General features: G+C 39.9%; 1 protein-coding gene across 1 annotated transcript in view; it reads left to right on the forward strand.

The window, feature by feature from the left end:
* Positions 1 to 7,947: 7,947 nt before the first annotated feature.
* The window catches only part of lrrc7 (leucine rich repeat containing 7), a 102,965-nt gene continuing 91,854 nt past the window's right edge, over positions 7,948 to 19,058 (forward strand). Inside the window, exon 1 of the mRNA XM_062998046.1 lies at positions 7,948 to 8,038. The gene's annotated coding sequence lies outside the window, so the exon portion shown is untranslated. The remainder of the gene's footprint in view (positions 8,039 to 19,058) is intronic.

The raw sequence follows: 19,058 nt of genomic DNA on the forward strand, positions 1-19,058 counted from the left end.
TATTATTATTATTTTATTGTAAGTATATTATTATTAATATTATTATAATATTTATTATTATTATTTTATTGTTATTATTTTATTGTCAGTATATTATTAATATTTTTATCATATTTATTATTAATTTATTGTTAGTATATTATTATCATTTTTATTATTATTAATAATAAAATATTTATTATTGTTATTTTATTGTTAGTATATTATTATTAATATTATTATTACATTTATTATTATTAGTTTATTGTTAGTATATTATTATTATATTTATTATTATTATTTTATTGTTAGTATATTATTATCATTACTATTATTATTATTATTAAAATATTTATTATTATCATTTTTGTTAGTATATTATTATCATTATTATTATTATTAATAATAAAATATTTATCATTATTATTTTATTGTTAGTATATTATTATCATTATTATTATTATAATTATATTTATTATTATTATTTTATTATAAGTATATAATTATCATTATTATTATTATTATTATTAATAATAAAATATTTATTATTATTATTTTATTGTGAATATATTATTATTAATATTATTATTATATTTATTATTATTATGTTATTGTTAGTATATTATTATTATATTTATTATAATTATTTTATTGTTAGTATATTATTATTATATTTATTATTATTGTTTTATTGTTAGTTTATTATTATTAATATTATTATAATATTTATTATATTATTTTATTGTTAGTATCGACCATGGCCACTTGGCAGGGTGGGCTTAGAACCAGAGACCTTATGATCATTAGTCCAGTACCTTTACCACTAAGCTAATGACGACTTTGTTTACTGGTTGCGTCAGGGTCAGACCAGTATCTATACTGGGTAATACTCAGAGGGACGTTAGATTACATTTATCTACCAAAGGTTCCATATGAACGATCTGATTTCAGGAAACCCTGTGTGGGGTTCTAAGCCTCCAGTAAAGCCAGTTAGTGATTGAACGTCTGTCTGTCTCTGCACAGTAGATGGAGCCACAGGTACATTTTGAAAGCACCAAACCGTCATGACTGGATGTGACAGGATGTGCAGTGTGATGTGTGTATTATAAATAACCATAGCATCACCTCAAGAGCTGTAATTTATTATGATTATTATTGTTATTATTATTATTTATTATTATTATTATGATCATTATTATTATTATTAGTAGTAGTATTAATTATTATTATTATTATTATTATTATTTATTATTATTTATTATTATTATTATTTTTATTATTTTATTATTATTATTATTATTATTTATTATTATTAATTATTATTAATTATTATTATTATTATTATTATTTTATTATTATTATTTATTATTATAATTATTATAACTATTATTTTATTATTATTATTATTATTATTATTTATTATTATTATTACTATTATTATTATTTATTATTATTATTATTATTATTATTATTTATTATTATTAATTATTATTAATTATTATTATTATTATTATTATTATTATTTTATTATTATTATTTATTATTATTTATTATTATTATTATTATTATTAATTATTATTAATAATAATAATTATTATTATTGTTGTTATTATTATTATTTTTAATTATTATTAATTATTATTATTATTATTATTATTATTATTATTATTTTCACAGTTCACAGTAAAATATCAAACCTCGTCTTTATGGATCTCGAAAAAGAGCCAACATGGTAATTATAAGGGTGTCCACGTACTTTTGGTGCGGTTAGTCACCCCCCTTCACAGTAAGGTGCACAGCGACCCGCTCGACCAGGCGCGTAACGAACACACGGATTGCGTAACGCCGTTCATTTCCACGCACCAGTGTAACCAGTAGGTGAGAAACGGCAGAACTGGCGGCGCATCCGCCGTCTTGCACTTTCCTCCCAGTACCCGGTAGTTTCCATGGCAACCCGGAGCAGCACGGCCGCCTCTCGGCCCACTTAGCCAGCATCGCCGGATACAGGAGTCACGAAGGAAGCGGTACGCTGCGGCACTCGCTCACCCTGCGCTTCATCCATTCATCCACTCGCTCACCCTGCGCTTCATCCATTCATCCATTCACTCACCCTGCTTCATCCATTCATTCATCCATTCATTCATTCAGCCATTCACTCGCTCACCCTGCTTCATCCATTCATCCATTCACTCACCCTGCTTCATCCATTCACTCACTCACCCTGCTTCATCCATTCACTCACCCTGCTTCATCCATTCAACCATTCATCCTGCTTCATCCATTCACTCACCCTGCTTCATCCATTCACTCGCTCACCCTGCTTCATCCATTCATCCTGCTTCATCCATTCACTCACCCTGCTTCATACATTCATTCATACATTCATTCATTCATCCATTCACTCACTCACCCTGCGCTTCATCCATTCATCCAGTCGCTCACCCTGCGCTTCATCCATTCATCCATTCACTCACCCTGCTTCATCCATTCATCCTGCTTCATCCCTCCATCCATTCACTCACCCTGCGCTTCATCCATTTACTCACCCTGCTTCATCCATTCATCCTGCTTCATCCCTTCATTCACTCGCTCACCCTGCTTCATCCATTCACTCACCCTGCTTTATCCATTCATCCATTCACTCACCCTGCTTCATCCATTCATCCACTCACTCACCCTGCACTTCATCCCTTCATTCATTCACTCACCCTGCGCTTCATCCCTTCATTCACTCACTCACCCTGCGCTTCATCCCTTCATTCACTCACTCACCCTGCGCTTCATCCCTTCATTCACTCACTCACCCTGCGCTTCATCCATTCATCCCGTCTTACTGGGAGCATTCACTCACTCACCCTGCGCTTGAAGGGATGAAGGGATGAAGCGCAGGGTGAGCTAGCGCCGCCCAGATCCTGGTGAATGATCATCCTAAATATCTAAACATTTTTATTATTATTATTATTATTATTATTTATTGTTGCACCATAAGGTGCACCTGATCCACTATAAGTGCCCTGACTTTGACTTTGTTAGCTGTGTACAGTCATGCACAGTGAACATGGTACAGGTAGAGCTGTAGAAACGGACAAAAATTATATTAGCAAATCTATTTTTATTTTACTTTTATCAGTTTAATAAAGATTCAGTAGAAAATAACACGGCACAGATTCCTCATAATAATAATAATAATAATAATAATAATAATAATAATAATAAAATAGATAATAGTAATAATAACAATAATAATAATGGGCATAATAATAATATAAATACTAGTAGTAACAATAATATGGATAATGAAAAAATAATAATAATATAGAAAATACTATTGAAGTAAAAAATAACAATAATAATAATAAAATATTCTCATATTGCTCACTACAATATGATATAGCATCATATCCTATATCTTATCATATATCATATATCCATATCCTATTCTATATCATATATTATACTCTGTATCATATATCCTATATCATACAGTATATACTATTCTATATCATATATCCAATATCATATATACTATTTTATATCATATATCCCATATCATATACAGTATAGTATTCTATATCATATATTCTATATCATATATCCTATTCTATATCAAATATCATATATCCTATTATATATCATATATCCTATTCTATACTATATATCATGTCCTATATCATATCTTATATCATAACCTGTATCATATATTATGCCCTATATCATATATATCATATCTCATATCCTATATCATATTGTATATCTTATATCATATAGCATGTCCTATATCATACATATCCTATATCATATATTTTATATCATATATCATGTCCTATATCATATATATCATATATCATATCCTATATCATATCTTATATCATAACCTGTATCATATATTATGCCCTATATCATATATATCATATCTCATATCCTATATCATATTGTATATCTTATATCATATAGCATGTCCTATATCATACATATCATATATCATATCCTATATCATATATTTTATATCATATATCATGTCCAATATCATATATATCATATATCATATCCTATATCATATATCATGTCCTATATCATATATATCATATATACCATATCCTATATCATATCCTATCCTATATCATATATCAGATATCATGTCCTATATCATATATATCATATTTCGTATATCATATATCAGGTGCTGTAGGTTATCACTTTCAGCTGGTTTGAGTATGATGATGTTTGTGACTCCTGCTCTTTAAATCCAGTAGTAAATGATTCTGGTCTCTTTGTGCTCAGCGCCGGAGTGAACGGGGTCTCGACGCATTATTTAGTCGTTAGGAAGCCATTGGCTCTTCAGGCTGAGATGAATCGCTCCGGTAATGGTGAGATATATCAGAGACGATTGTGTTTCAGGATAAATGGGGTTTTTGTTCTGAGGCCACGGCGCTGACGCTGGCGTGCAGGGACGATACCAGGATGTTTATTAGGATTATTATCGTTCTGACGTAGGGCGTCGTTTACTCTCCACTGTGGGTTATAAGCATGGCTGGGACCAGGATGAGTTCTGTCAGAGCCTCAGTGTAACTCAGTGGGACTTTAATGGAAGAATCGTTTTATTTTTAAAGACTGGGGTAAGTGTTCAACCTTGATCCTCTGGCACGGGCCTTCTAGCGGTTCCTCGTTTTAGACTGGTGCAGGTTGGTGGCAGGTCTTTTAGTTCCTCAGCCCCCAAACTCTGGAACTCCCTTCCACAATCGCTTTGTGAATGTTTCCTTTAATATTTACATCATAAAGGGTGAGCTGAATCTGCATCAGTGTGGAATAAGCGTCAGATCCAGGGTTACAGCTCCACGTGTATCTGTGTTTATCTGGATTCTCCTCCCTGTTTCACTTTTAAACTTGTGTTACAGCTCCAGCTTCTGAGAAACGGTGAGAATCAGAATCAGCTTCTCCCAGAGTCTAAAACGCTTCTGGTTGAAAATAAAGCTTAACGTGGTTTAATGTAGTAAAAGAAGGAGACAGAAGCACTAAACTTCTCTTCATTATTACTGCTCATAAGTTCCTCCACTAATCACATTCCTCACTCGCTGTTTTACTACAATAAGTCACGCTAAGTTTTGTGCACCGCCGTCACACTTCATAGGAAATAACGGCACAGCGAGAAAAGCAAAAGCGGTTTTGTCACTTCTCATGTGAATGCGCCGGTGCTGAAGGGAATACGGTATTCCACCATTAAGAAGCGTCAGGAAACAATAAAGAAGTAAAACTAAAGTGCAGCTTTTATTGTATTTTTATTGATGTTTAACTGTTAGTAATTGTATTTCAGTGTGTTTATATTATATTTGTGTTGTTTTCAGTGTTTAAGTGTCAAAAACAACCTCATTATTTTACATGAGACTAAAATATCTGCAGCTCCACGGGACCATGGACGCATTAACAGGTTTCACAAACATCCTTATGGGAAAAAATAGCTCAAAACTCGACGTCTTTAAAACTCGACGCCACTCCCAGAACCGACCGACGTCCAGTTTTCGCTGTATTAACCTGAAAACTTTACCGTAGGGCGCTTGCCTGACCGGCTGATAGCACAGCTATGGATTCATAGTCTGGTTCTCGGCACTAGTGTGCTAGCGAACTCCACTGCTGCATCACATGAGCGTCCCACAATAATAATTATTATTTTATTATAATATAATATAATGATTCATTTGAAATGTTCATGTCTGTTGAGGTTGAAAAACACCACACCTGTACACCTAAAAATATACAAACATTTTCTTTACATGGATTCTGTTCCAGTCTGGATGACGGGACACAATCTGTTATTATTTCGAGGATAAATGGTGCAGCGACGTTCTCTCCAGTAGCCAGAAACGCTGGCGGCGGGCGCAGGCACACTAATGAAATCTGTTGTGTGAGAGGCAGTGTGGGTTCGGTTTAGCGCCTTAAGGTGCACTCGTATCAGGGACTCGGTGACCCTCCCTCCTCCCTCCCCCTGATGCGACAGGCTCGGTTATCTCCGTCGCTCGGCCTCGGGCCCTCAGCGTCACACGACGGCGAGTTTTCACGTCCCCGTATGAGCCGCCGTAATCGAACATGAGCGCGCAAAACCAGTGGAACCAGTACCAGTGCTGATGGGATGGGTCAGAAATGAAGGACCTGGGGGACGCCTGCTCCACTTTCCCCCGGTCCCGTCTTCATTAATATATAATTATCTGGCCTTTGTCCTAAGTGCAGTTGCTGGCCACATTTTTTCCCTTACCAGTGACCGACACTCACAGACCATAAGCTTGTAGGACGTCCGTTTCCAAAAACTCGGTCAATATATTAATAGTTACGGCATTTAGCAGACGCTTTTATCCAAAGTGACTTACAGTACTGTGACAGTATACAGTCAAAGCAATTGAGGATTAAGAGCCTTGCTCAAGGGCCCAACAGTGGCAACCTGGCAGTGGTGGGGCTTGAACCAGTGACCTTTTGATTACTAGTCCAGGTTTGAAATTAATTGCATTTCTTAGTGGATGCTTTTATCCAAAGCGACTTACAATTATCACTGAATACTATTTGTATGATTGAGGGTTAAGGGCCTTGCTCAGGGGCCCAACAGTGGCAACTTGGTGATGGTGGGATTTGAACCGGCAACCTTATGATTACTAGTCCAGTGCCTTAACTGCTGAGCTACCACTGCCCTCAATAATATGAAGTTGGTGCTCCAGAAGCTTTCGGAGTATGACTGTTAACATTTGTTTTGGCTCGCATTGTTTCCACTCAGCCTGGACAACAAATGTCTTTTTTTAGCTGAGAAAGAGAAGCATTGGGACTTCGACTGCGCATCGGGTGGCTGGTGGACCGAGTAGCCGACCCTTTTTTCTCAATTTTATCCTCATTATCCTCCAATCAGCCAGCAGAGGGCGTAACTGCAGCAGTCATGAGGAATCCCTACGACGTCCAACCCTGACGAACAAGCCGATCATTGTCCGTGTGGGCGCCCAACCTTCTGGCAGCAGAGCTGAGATTCGAACTCTCAAGATTGAAACGTCAGCTCTTTGCGAAGTCTTTAAATCCTCTAAACTAAAGAAAATAAAAAAAGCTCCTGCTCCAGGCTTCAGATCCGGGTTTTTGAGGACGAATCTTCAAATAGCTGCATCTCTGTGGGATTTTCTACAGGGATCCGTCTCACCGGGAGTCATTTCAATTCAACTGGAGGAGCTTTATTAGCATGAGTGGTGCAGGAGTTACAGTATCACCAAAACATTAAAAAGACAGTTATATATATAATTATATAAAACAAGGTATTTATATATACAGTATATATTTAAGAAAGGAAAAACAGACCAAAAGAACTCTTAAAGCGGTTCTGTTCGGGTTCCTTCGAACCTTGGTACTTTTTAGGGAACCGGACAGACAGATAGACAGATAGATAGATAGATAGATAGATAGATAGATAGATAGATAGATAGATAGATAGATAGATAGATAGATAGATAGATAGACACAGACAGACAGACAGACAGATAGAAAGATAGACAGACAGACAGGTAGATAGATAGATAGATAGACAGACAGACAGACAGACAGACAGGCAGACAGATAGATAGATAGACAGACAGGTAGACAGACAGATTGATAGATTATAGTGTATAAATATAGAATGGTGGATGGTATGTAAATGATAATATTGGTGTAGATTTTGAGTCTGGTTTAGTGCCCCCGCTGTTGTGTGGTACAGTTGTTGGTACAGTGTGAATAATGCAAATTAAAATGCCTGTCGTCCATGTGTGTGTGTGTTTCAGGCCCGTGTGGATTCGGGTGTGGACCTCCTTTACTTATCGTGTCAGGACTGAGATCGGGAGGCATGGATGATCTAACGGGAAATCGGATCAGCACCTAGTGGATTTGTACCGGAGGCTAAAGATGCGGCAGTTCAACCAGAGCCAAAACGAAGAACGGAGCTGGACGGCGACCCCGCCCCACCAGTAATAATCTGCTTCAGAGGGTCTGACGGCTCCGCCCGGTCTCGGCGTCTGAGCGCGGGCTCACCAACGTTACCCAGGCCGTCCCGTCTCGTTTCTCGGTGAGTACCGGGATTGTAAAACGGGGATTGTGCCTGGCGTGCTGGTATCGCTCCCCGCGGTCAGTATGAGTCCGGTTTTAGTACGCCCGGTGTATTTAAGTTGAGAAGAAGGCCAAACGTCGATCGATTTCCTGTATTACACTGTAGTGCTGAGTGTGTGTGTGTGTGTGTGTGTGTAGGATTTTATGTGCTGAACTGACCCAGCGTTGTAAAACTGAAGTGAACTTTATGAATTGGACTCACTGAGGTGGAAGAGCGGTCGTGTCTGGATCATATAACTTGATTATGAACTTCTGTCCTTCTTTCTTTTTTTTTGGTAAATCGCAGGTCTCACCCCTAAAGTCAGCTTAAATAATACTGTGTTGGCATGCTCACTGTTGCAGTGCATTCTGGGACTTGTAGTATCAACACTGTGTGGCCTATATGATAGTACCTCGGGTCGGATGTGGCTTCCGGGCCTGCAGTTTGACACGTTTGATTTATAGCACGACTACATTACTGTTCACCAAGGCAGTGTCTGCGCCATTTACCTCCCCTCCCTAAAAAAACCCAGCCCACGTGGTCGGTTGGTTCATTTGACTCTCCGTCAGAACAGATCGGCGGTAACGGACGGTCTCGGGAACACTTCTCGCTCTCGGCTTTTAGACCAGGTGTTCTCATTAGCACCTTCTCCTCGGGCCTGGGGGAGGAGAGGGGGGTGAGGGTGGCGTTTACACGGCTCGGTGACAAACAGGAGCGACAAAATGCGCTCCAAAATGCGCTCATCGCCTCCACGGCCACTGGCGTCTGGGAAATGATGACAGGGTCCGGTGCAGACGGGTGTCTGGTCGCGTCGTGCGCTGTAATACGTGTACGTGAGCTGACAGCGCCGCGAACGGAGCCGCTAATCGTGCCAGCGCTTCATTTACCCGCTTGATGGAGGTGTGAATCATTAGAGCGAATGCAAAGTGCAAAGCGCCAGGCTTTCTAATATGACTGATTATTTTACTCGAATCGATTCCCTGAATCGACTCCCTTTGATTCAACAGTAGATTCTCTATTTCTCTCGATGTGCGTCAGGTGACTGGTGGATGGAGTAGCTGGTTGGCTGACCCGCTCATTCCTGCATTACAGCAGCCATTCCTAATACGACTGATTCGTTTCCACTAATCGATTCCCTGAATCGACTCCTATTGATCCAACAGTAGATTCTGTTTCTCTCTGGCTGTGCGTCAGGTGACTGGTGGATCGAGTAGCTGGTTGGCTGACCCGCTCATTCCTGCATTACAGCAGCCATTCCTAATACGACTGATTCTTTTACCTGAACCGATTCACTGAATCGACTTCTACTGATTTGACACGGTAGATTCTCTTTCTCTTGCCTTTGTCTAGCTTAGCATTGGGAGAGAAGCACTGGGACTTTGGCTGTGCGTCAGGTGACTGGTGGATCGAGTAGCTGGTCGGCTGATCCGCTCGTTCCTGCATTACAGCAGCCATTCCTAATATGATTGATACTTTTCCCCGAATCGATTCCCTGAATCGACTCTCTGAATCGACTTCTATTGATTTGACACAGTAGATTCTCTTTCTCTCATCTTTGTCTAGCTTAGCATTAGGAGTGAAGCACTGGGACTTTGACTGCATGTGAAGTTACTGGTGGATTGAGTAGCTGGCTGGCTGACCCGCTCGTTCCTGCATTACAGCAGCCATTTCTAATATAATAATATATACTTTCCCAGAATCAACTCCCTGAATCAACTCCTTTTGATTCAACAGCAGATTCTCTTTCTCTAGCTTAGAATTGGGAGAGAAGCACTGGGACCTTGGCTGTGCGTCAGGTGGATGGAGTAGCTGGTTGCCTGACCCGCTCGTTCCTGCATTACAGCAGCCATTCCTGTATGAATGATTCTTTTCCCTAAATTGAGTACCTGAATTGACTCCCTTTGATTTAAAAGTTGATTCTTTTGTTCTAGCTTAGCATTGGGAGAGAAGCACTGGGGCTTTGGCTGTGCATCAGGTGACTGGTGGATTGAGTAGCTGGTTGGCTGACTTACTCGTTCTGATTCTTTTCCCTGAACCAATTCCCTGAATCGACTCCTTATGATTCAGCAGTAGATTCTCTTTCTCTCATCTTTGTCTAGCTTAGCATTAGGAGAGAAGCACTGGGACTTTGGTGGATGGAGTAGCCGATTGGCTGACCTGCTCGTTTCTGCATTACAGCAGCCATTCCTAATTTAATTGATACTTTTCCTCGAATCGATTCCCTGAATTGACTCATTTGATTCAACAGTAGATTCTCTTTCTCTGGCCTTTGTTTTCAGGGATCTGAAGGAACTCTAGAGGAACTGGATCATTTCTCTTCCTGAATTAAATTCCCGCTCTGACATTGTGCCGACTCTACGAGCCGTGACTGTTGTGACATTTCAGTGATGCCAGCCGGCGCCCCTTCACGAGCCCCGTTAATGTTTCCTCATCTCAGACTCGTTTGTCCTACAGATCCGGTCTGTTCTGCAGTTTTACCCCACAGCTGATGTACGGAAATGAGCCGAAGAATTATTTCTCTGTAGAGCTTATCGAGGGTGTAAAAAATAACCACTAACTAAGCTCAATAACACACAGAGCAAGAACATCTGAAATATAGGACAGAAAAATGACGTGCACACAGAGCGGCCCTGACCAGCGTGGTGCCCCGGGTGGGAGTTCGGCTCGTGCCCCTTACATCATTCATTCATCAATCATCATGTTTTTACACTCTCACACACACATTGCAGAGCTTTTCTTTATTTTATTAATAAAATCAGTATTAAACGGTGTAAAAGCAGTATTAAAGAAACACGTGACTCGAAGTGAATTATAAATATAACATTAATACAGTATAAATAATATAGAAATTTGTTGTTCCTGAGTTAAGCTCATAATCGCCACTTACAATCATTTTTGGGTCCAAGAATCTCGTTCGTGCTCTCGTTCAGAAGAAAAACCTGCAGTAGAATCAATGAATCACGAATCACGAATCAATTTGTGAGTCATTTTGGGAGTCAGGATTAGTGCCGATTCGAGTCTTGACTGTAGGACGTCGGAACGGCGAATCTCAACACGAATCACAGTAACTACGACGGTGCATCATTAATGTTCGTACAATTTGAGGACTTTACTTTGATTTGAACTTATTTGTGTGAAGATTTTGTGTGAAAGTGCAGCCAATCACAGACCAGCGTTGTTCTTACGGTGAAATACGTGGCTATCTGGGTAGCTACATTATCTAGCAAGCTAGTAACTTTGCTTTGAGCATCTAACACTAACTATTACTATGCACCAGATAAAGTATTCATTCATGACGTGATGCTACGTCTGTTGTTTTACCTTCTGTCTTCTTTTCTTGGGCCTTTTTGTTGGCTGGCGGCTGGTGGGGTTTGATGTGCCAGGGGGATGCCGGATGAGTGTCGCAGACATCACTGAAAATAATAGGGATTATATTATTACACTTTAAAGTTATGATGATGTGGCTCTTTGTAATATTTAGAAATAATAGTAAAAGTTAGAATGATTATTTTCCCATAACTTGATGGACGACACCACCTGTGTGCATAAACTTTAATAACACAGGATAATCAGGTGAAACGAGGTACAAGTGAGTCTAATCAGGTACAGAACAACAAGGCAGGAGACAGGGGACAGAATATCGGAAAATAAAGAATAAATAACACTACGTACTGTTTACTGGGCACTCGGGTCGACGTGAAATGGGAGGAGGACGAATAGGGATGCCTTTGTGCTTTGGTGCTGATGACCTAACCTCTCGCTGGAACCCCAGCTGACTGAACCGAAGCTCTTTTATTTTGGACACATATGAGAAGAACCAGTTCATTGGAAAATGCTAAGACAATCACGCTTGTTAGAGTTGAAGGTAAATGAGGAAGAGGACGGCCAGCCACGAGATGGATGGATGCCGTTAGAGCAGAGACGTCCCCAACCATTTTTTGAACGGCTCGTGAGGTGTTTTAGAAATAAAATCAAACCCGTCCAGCTGTTAATCAGGTTTTTAAAAAACTGCTTGAACCGTTTGACCTCTGGGTGGCGCTCTGACATAAACCAGATCTAAAGCTCTCCCCGTCTTCTTCCCCCCGACGTCACACCTACATTAACGTTCTCCAGTTTGTGGATAAACGCGGCGGCTCCGCAGGAACGAAAACTTGATGCCGAACGCAGATTTCAGGTGCGCTGAGTTCAGAGGGAAGTGGATATGTTTAACTTAAAGAAGTCTTAAGAAGAAGAGTACACGCCACTGTGGACGGTAGATCATTAATCACTTAGATAAACAGGAAGTGGAATTATTAGTAATCAGGAGCTCTGTTATATTTTTATTTCTTTCATTATAAAAGAGTCTGTGACCCCGTGGTTGTGTATGTTTTACTTTTATGTGGCCACCAAAAATCATTCAGTTCTTGTTTTTGTTGGGATTGAAGCTCAGTGCTTTAAGGTGCACCTCTACTCCTTATATTTATAAATAATATATATGACATGTTTAGCATTACTGCTATAGAAGGACAGAACCAGATTAACCAGAGGATTCCTTTCCGTGGTCAGAATTATGGTAATCACGGCCCGAACCGCCGGAGAAGCCGCTTGACTCACGCTGACGGCTCAGACCGGAACGTCTCCGTCTGCGGCCCTCCGTGTTTCGCCGGGCCTTGTTGCCACGGCAACGACGACAGACGGGCCGCACGCTACGCTGCGAGAGGAGAACGATCCCGGAGTCCCCGAAGAGAGAGCGCGGTAGGCGGTGCGGCGCCGGCTCCTCTAGCTGCTCCTGTTCTTCCTCCCCGACACCCACTCGCGGCCTCCGTGTGGGTACGAGCCCTCAGACCGAGCTGTCGCCATCGCGGTCGTTTTTATCGTTTTAATGTAAAGCGGGCGCTTCTCATTTAACTGAAGGATGCAGAACAGACCGCTGTATCGTCTCCTAGATGTGAGGCTGGAGGATGTTTTCTTTCTTTAGCAGACGAGAACAGAACGATCGTTTAGAGTAAATGAGCTCGACGCATCCTGCTGCAGGTCCAAACTATTATAAACAGATTCAAACACGAGCCTAGAGATTAATCTTCTAAATCCAGCAGAACATAGAACATGGAGTTCATCCTGCGAGGCTTTCAGATCCAGGGTTACAGCTCCACATTCCTCCCTGTTTCACTTTTAAACTTGTGTTACAGCTCCAGCTTCTGAGAAATGCTGAGAATCAGAATCAGCTTCTCCCAGAGTCTAAAACGCTTCTGGTTGAAAATAAAGCTTAACGTGGTTTAATGTAGTAAAAGAAGGAGACAGGAGCACTAAACTTCTCTTCATTATTACTGCTCATAAGTTCCTCCACTAATCACATTCCTCACTCGCTGTTTTACTACAATAAGTCACGGTGAGTTTTGTTCGTACGACCTGAGTCACTTTTACCGCCTCGTATCAAACAGTTCGTCTCATTGGAGGAGCTTTGAGAAGGTCAGCGAACAGCAAACTGGTGAAGTGTGAGCGCAGTGTCAAGCGCAAAAACCCAAGACTAGTGGCCTGCTAGGGGCGGCCAGTCGACCGGTAGCGGAGCTGAGCTTCGAACTCGGACAGTCCAGAATCCCAGTGCTGGTGTGCTAGTGACAGATATTATATTTCTTTTTTTAGAGAAATGACACAGATGTTTGCATTAAATAAGAGTCTGAATCTATTGGGACTGAGCCTCAAACGTTTGGGTTTCCATGTAGCAGCAGCATGCTAATGCATTAACAGCGTACATCATTTATAATAATAATAATAATAATAATCTAATTTTATTTATAAGCACCATGCTGCTGCTACATTCATTCCTTCATTCATCAACAAATAATTCATCACCAGAGTAAATGTCTCCCAGACCGTAAAGTCTGTACGTACCTTTAAAAAGCATTTATATAAAGTCATGAAAACACCACATTATTCTTTATTTTTAAATATCATCCAGAAACGACTCCCACGCTTTTGCCGTCTTTGACCTTTAGAGACCGAGGGGTCCAAAGATCATACGCAGTGCATCATGGGAATTTTATTTAATACTAGACTGATTTATCATGTTGCCCAGTTGAAGAACACAGAGCTGAAACAGGATATACACTGATCAGCCATAACATTAAAACCACCTCCTTGTTTCTACACTCACTGTCCATTTTATCAGCTCCACTTAGTAATTCTACAATTACTGACTGTAGTCCATCTCTTTCTCTGCATGCTTTGTTAGCCCCCTTTCATGCTGTTCTTCAATGGTCAGGACCACCACAGAGCAGGTATTATTTAGGTGGTGGATCATTCTCAGCACTGCAGTGACACTGACATGGTGGTGGTGTGTTAGTGTGTGTTGTGCTTGTATGAGTGGATCAGACACAGCAGCGCTGCTGGAGTTTTTAAATACCGTGTCCACTCACCGTCCATTCTATTAGACACTCCTACCTAGTCGGTCCACCTTGTAGATGTAAAGTCAGAGACGATCGCTCATCTATTGCTGCTGTTTGAGTCGCTCATCTTCTAGACCTTCATCAGTGGTCACAGGACGCTGCCCACAGGGCACTGTTGGCTGGATGTTTTTGGTTGGTGGACGATTCTCAGTCCAGCAGTGACAGTGAGGTGTTTAAAAACTTTAAAAATCCACCACCTAAATAATACCTGCTAATCAGATGGTTTCTAAAGGTTCAAACCCTCACTGTTGGGCCTCTTGACAAGGCCCTTAACCCATTCCCTCATTTCCTCACCCCAGTAGTTCCTGAGAAAGATGTTATAAGTGAGATTTGAACCTTAGGGAGATCACATGACCAGCGTGTAGTGACCCTGTGGAACGGAATCCAGCTCGTGTGTGTGTTTAAGGGAGTTCAGTTGACCTTGACCGTGCTGGGCATCCCCTACCAGCGTCACATGGGTCGACCCGAGGATGCGGGACGAGCGCCTGAACCCCGCGGGCGCTTTCTCCTCAGCACTCGCATCCAGAGAGAGAGAGAGAGAGAGTGAGAGAGAGATGGAGGCAGAGGATGCGGTTACCATGGTAACAGAAAGCCCGCAGCATAGCCGAGCTGGAACGTCGTGTTGTGGTCCTGATGCTGCTCGGCGTGTAGAGTTAATTCTACAGCGTTCTGTAAGCGTAGATCAGAGCCAGCACTGCGGCTGTGCCTTCACATCCGCTCTTCTATATCGGGCTGCGCCGTGGAGGGGGTCCGGCGCTTATTTCATCAACATGAGACGCTTTAAAATATTCTGATTCAGGGGTTCAAACAAAAAACCACCAATGCAAACATGGCAGGTGTAACTGATATAAATGAAGCAGCTCTGCTCTGCAGGAGACACACACACATAACTGGCATCATCTTCATATAAACCCTCTCGGCTTTAACAGCCTGAAGAGAAACGTTAGGAAAGATGGAAGCAGCTCGTTATATAATAATAATAATAACAATAAATAACCAAGCACTGCATATTTACACTTGTGCAGCACTCTTGCATGGTTCTGGGTTCGATTCCCTGATGCTGGGCTGGGCGTATGTGTGTAGTTTGCATGTTCTCACTGTGTTCGTGTGGGTTTCCTCCGGGTGCTCCGGTTTCCTTCCACAGTACAAAGACAGGAGGTTAACTGGAGATACTAAATTGCCCTAATTGTGTGTGTGTGTGTGTGTGTGTGTGTTTGCCCTGTAATGGACTGGCGACCTGTCTGGGGTGTTTCCTAACTTTCACCTGGTGAATTGCACCCACCACGACCCTGACCAGGATAAAGAGCTGGTAAAAGAGACAATTATTAAATGACATTTTATCTTCACTTTTATTATTTTAACTTATCTCATATTATCTTGTCTTATCTTATATTAACTTAAACAATATTATGTTATCTTACCTTATCTCATATAATCTTGTCTTGTATTATCTTATATTATATTATCTTATATTATCTTGTATTATCTTATATTATATTATCTTATCTTATATTATCTTATATTATCTTATATTATCTTATATTATCTTATCTTATATTATCTTGTATTATCTTGTATTATCTTATATTATATTATCTTATATTATCTTATATTATCTTATCTTGTATTATTTTATATTATATTATCTTATATTATCTTATCTTGTATTATTTTATATTATATTATCTTATATTATCTTATATAATATTATATTATCTTATCTCGTATTATCTTATGTTATATTATCTTATTTTGTATTATATTATCTTATCTTGTATTATCTTATCTTATCTTATATTATATTATATAATCTTATTTTGTATTATATTATCTTAACTTGTATTATATTATATTATATTATATTATATTATATTATATTATTTTGTATTATATTATCTTATTTTGTATTATCTTATATTATATTATCTTATCCTGTATTATATTATATTATATTATATTATATTATCTTGTATTATATTATCTTATATTATATTATCTTATTTTGTATTATATTATCTTGTATTACATTATTTTGTATTATCTTATATTATATTATCTTGTATTATGTTATCTTTCTTATATTATCTTATATTATCTTATCTTTTATTATCTTATATTATCTTATCTTATCATATATTAATTATATTATATTATATTATATTATTTTATCTTGTATTATCTTATATTATCTTATATTATCTTATCATATCTTATTTTGTATTATGTTATCTTATCCTATATTATCTTAAATTGTCTTATAGTATCCTATATTATTTCTATAACTATTTTTAAATATTCCTCATATGTTCTATCAAAAATCTTATTTGTACCACGGCACTGACTGAGCTCCCTGAACAAGGGATCCAGAATTCTGGCTTCTCATGATAGAAAACCAGATCAACCCATCCGGCATCACAGGTTCAGAGAATACAGGAGTGCCAACGAGGATTTGGCGAGGAGGGCGTCGAGAAGCCGTGACGTAGTGCAGCCTTCCACCTGTAGTGCAGAGTTAATAGTCGTGTCAGGATTCATTCCGTTTAGCTCTGTGAACGTTCAGATCTGATCTAATAATCCACCACAACGGGCTTTATAACCAAGGATCAATGAAAAGTGCTTTCTGTGTGTGTGTGTGTGTTTGTGCAGTTATTGAGTACAACAAGTGCAGAGTACATTAAGCTCCTAGCAGCGTTCTGAGTACGGCCACATCAACAAGGCTTCTATCAAGACTTTGAAGTGTGTCTGTGGGAATTTGTGCCTGTCAGTCAAACATGACAGCATTTGTATGTATACGGCTGGGCGCTGATTGATCAGTCGATGTTCTGGTTCATCCCAGAGCTGTTGAGTGGGGCTGAGGTCAGGACGCTTTGTGTCCCCACAATGACTATGTTCACGTAACGTCGTTGTTACGACTGTAGGAGTCAGTAGAGGGGATTTTCTTGGGTGTGTGCGTGTGTGTGTGTGTGTGTGTGTATGACTTTCAGAAGACTACGATTCCCATGGTGCACTTGTGACATCATCTATATTTGTGAGCCCAGTTGGGATTCGAACCCACAGAACTTCTCTGCCTGTTAAATAAAGGTGGATTAAGAAATGATTAAATAAATGACAGATTTCAGTTCAGGTGCATTTATAGAAGGTGTCCCATTTCTTTTTGGAAATGGGGTTTTGCTCTAAATGTGGACACACTGCCCCTGCCCCCAGTCAGCACATGGAAATTTGCCCTCACTACACTTGGGACAAATATCATGGTGAGGGAGGCTGATTAATTGAAGCACTTATTGACACATTAATCAATTACTCGATCGGTCATTAGTTCCGTCTCTACGATAATGCCAACGCCCCGGTTCCTAACGCTCCAGATCGTCGTTAGCGTTCACCTTCCTGCACCGGCGACCGAGCGTAGACGGCGACGGTGCGTTCCGAAGTGTCGTGTGAGTCAGTTAGGCCGGAGTAATCCATCGGCCCCTGGGGATCGCTTCACTTAGCTGAACCTGCTGCCAAGGTTTGTCTGAAAAATCCATCCGTAATGCCCGGCCTTCGGGTACCGTGCCAAGATCCTGATCTCAGCATTAAACCAGCCATCCGGGGCCGGAGAGGATAACGCCGATGTTTAATAAAGCCGCGGCAGCCGAGTGCTCTCGCGGGAATAGAAACCTGTAATGCAGATCAGAGCAACACTGCTGCCTCTGCAGTGGCTGCCCCGGCGCCCGGAGGTCACCTGACCGCGGGCATGGAGCGCGGCGCTGGACTGCGAACATGAATTTCACTGTGCGTTTAGTGTCGCACCTGTGTTTGGCCATGAATTAGAAGTTGAACACAGGTGTCACTGTTTACAGTCGAGCGAGCTTGGTATTGCCACATGATTAGCCCACTGCAGAGTGACGGTGTTTCAGCAGCATTATATTCACGCTGGTGTTGGTTTTGGTGGTTTTTGGAAAGAATCAGACCATCCAGACTGATTTTTCAATAATTCATTCATTTATTGTCTGTTTTACCACTGCTGTATCCTGGTCAGGGTTGCGATGGGTCTGATTCATGCAGGAAACACCCTGGACAGGTCGCCAGTCCATCACAGGGTCCAGACCAATTTTCCAATGGGTCCAGTTGAACTTATCCTTATTTTATGGACACAAAACATCAGCTGCAATCCACCACAATGACTGACAACAAATAAAATGCCTAATAATCTGGGTTTTCATTATTATTTTTTCAGAAAACCCACAATAAACTAATGAAGTCATTTAAATTTGTAAGTTTTATGGACAAAAGAAAGTCATTCAAGTGGCAGAGAAGCAAAAGCATTAAAATGCATCATTATGTAACTATGCAAATGATGAATCGGGCATTGTTTGCTCTGCACAAATGCAATAAGCCAGATATTGTTCCTTCACGCTGCTCAGTAAACGAAAACCCATTTCTGCTTCAGTGTCGAATTAAAACAGACGCGAATTTTGCACCGAACGGGAAAAAATAAATATATAAATTCCTCTGCTTTTGCAGTGAGGCTGGATTAACTGCCAGCCACCCACAGGCTACTTCTTACATTCAGTATTCCAATGTTCATTTGCTGCCAA

The sequence above is a fragment of the Trichomycterus rosablanca genome, chromosome 6 (assembly GCF_030014385.1).
Source record: "Trichomycterus rosablanca isolate fTriRos1 chromosome 6, fTriRos1.hap1, whole genome shotgun sequence".
NCBI lineage: Eukaryota > Metazoa > Chordata > Actinopteri > Siluriformes > Trichomycteridae > Trichomycterus > Trichomycterus rosablanca.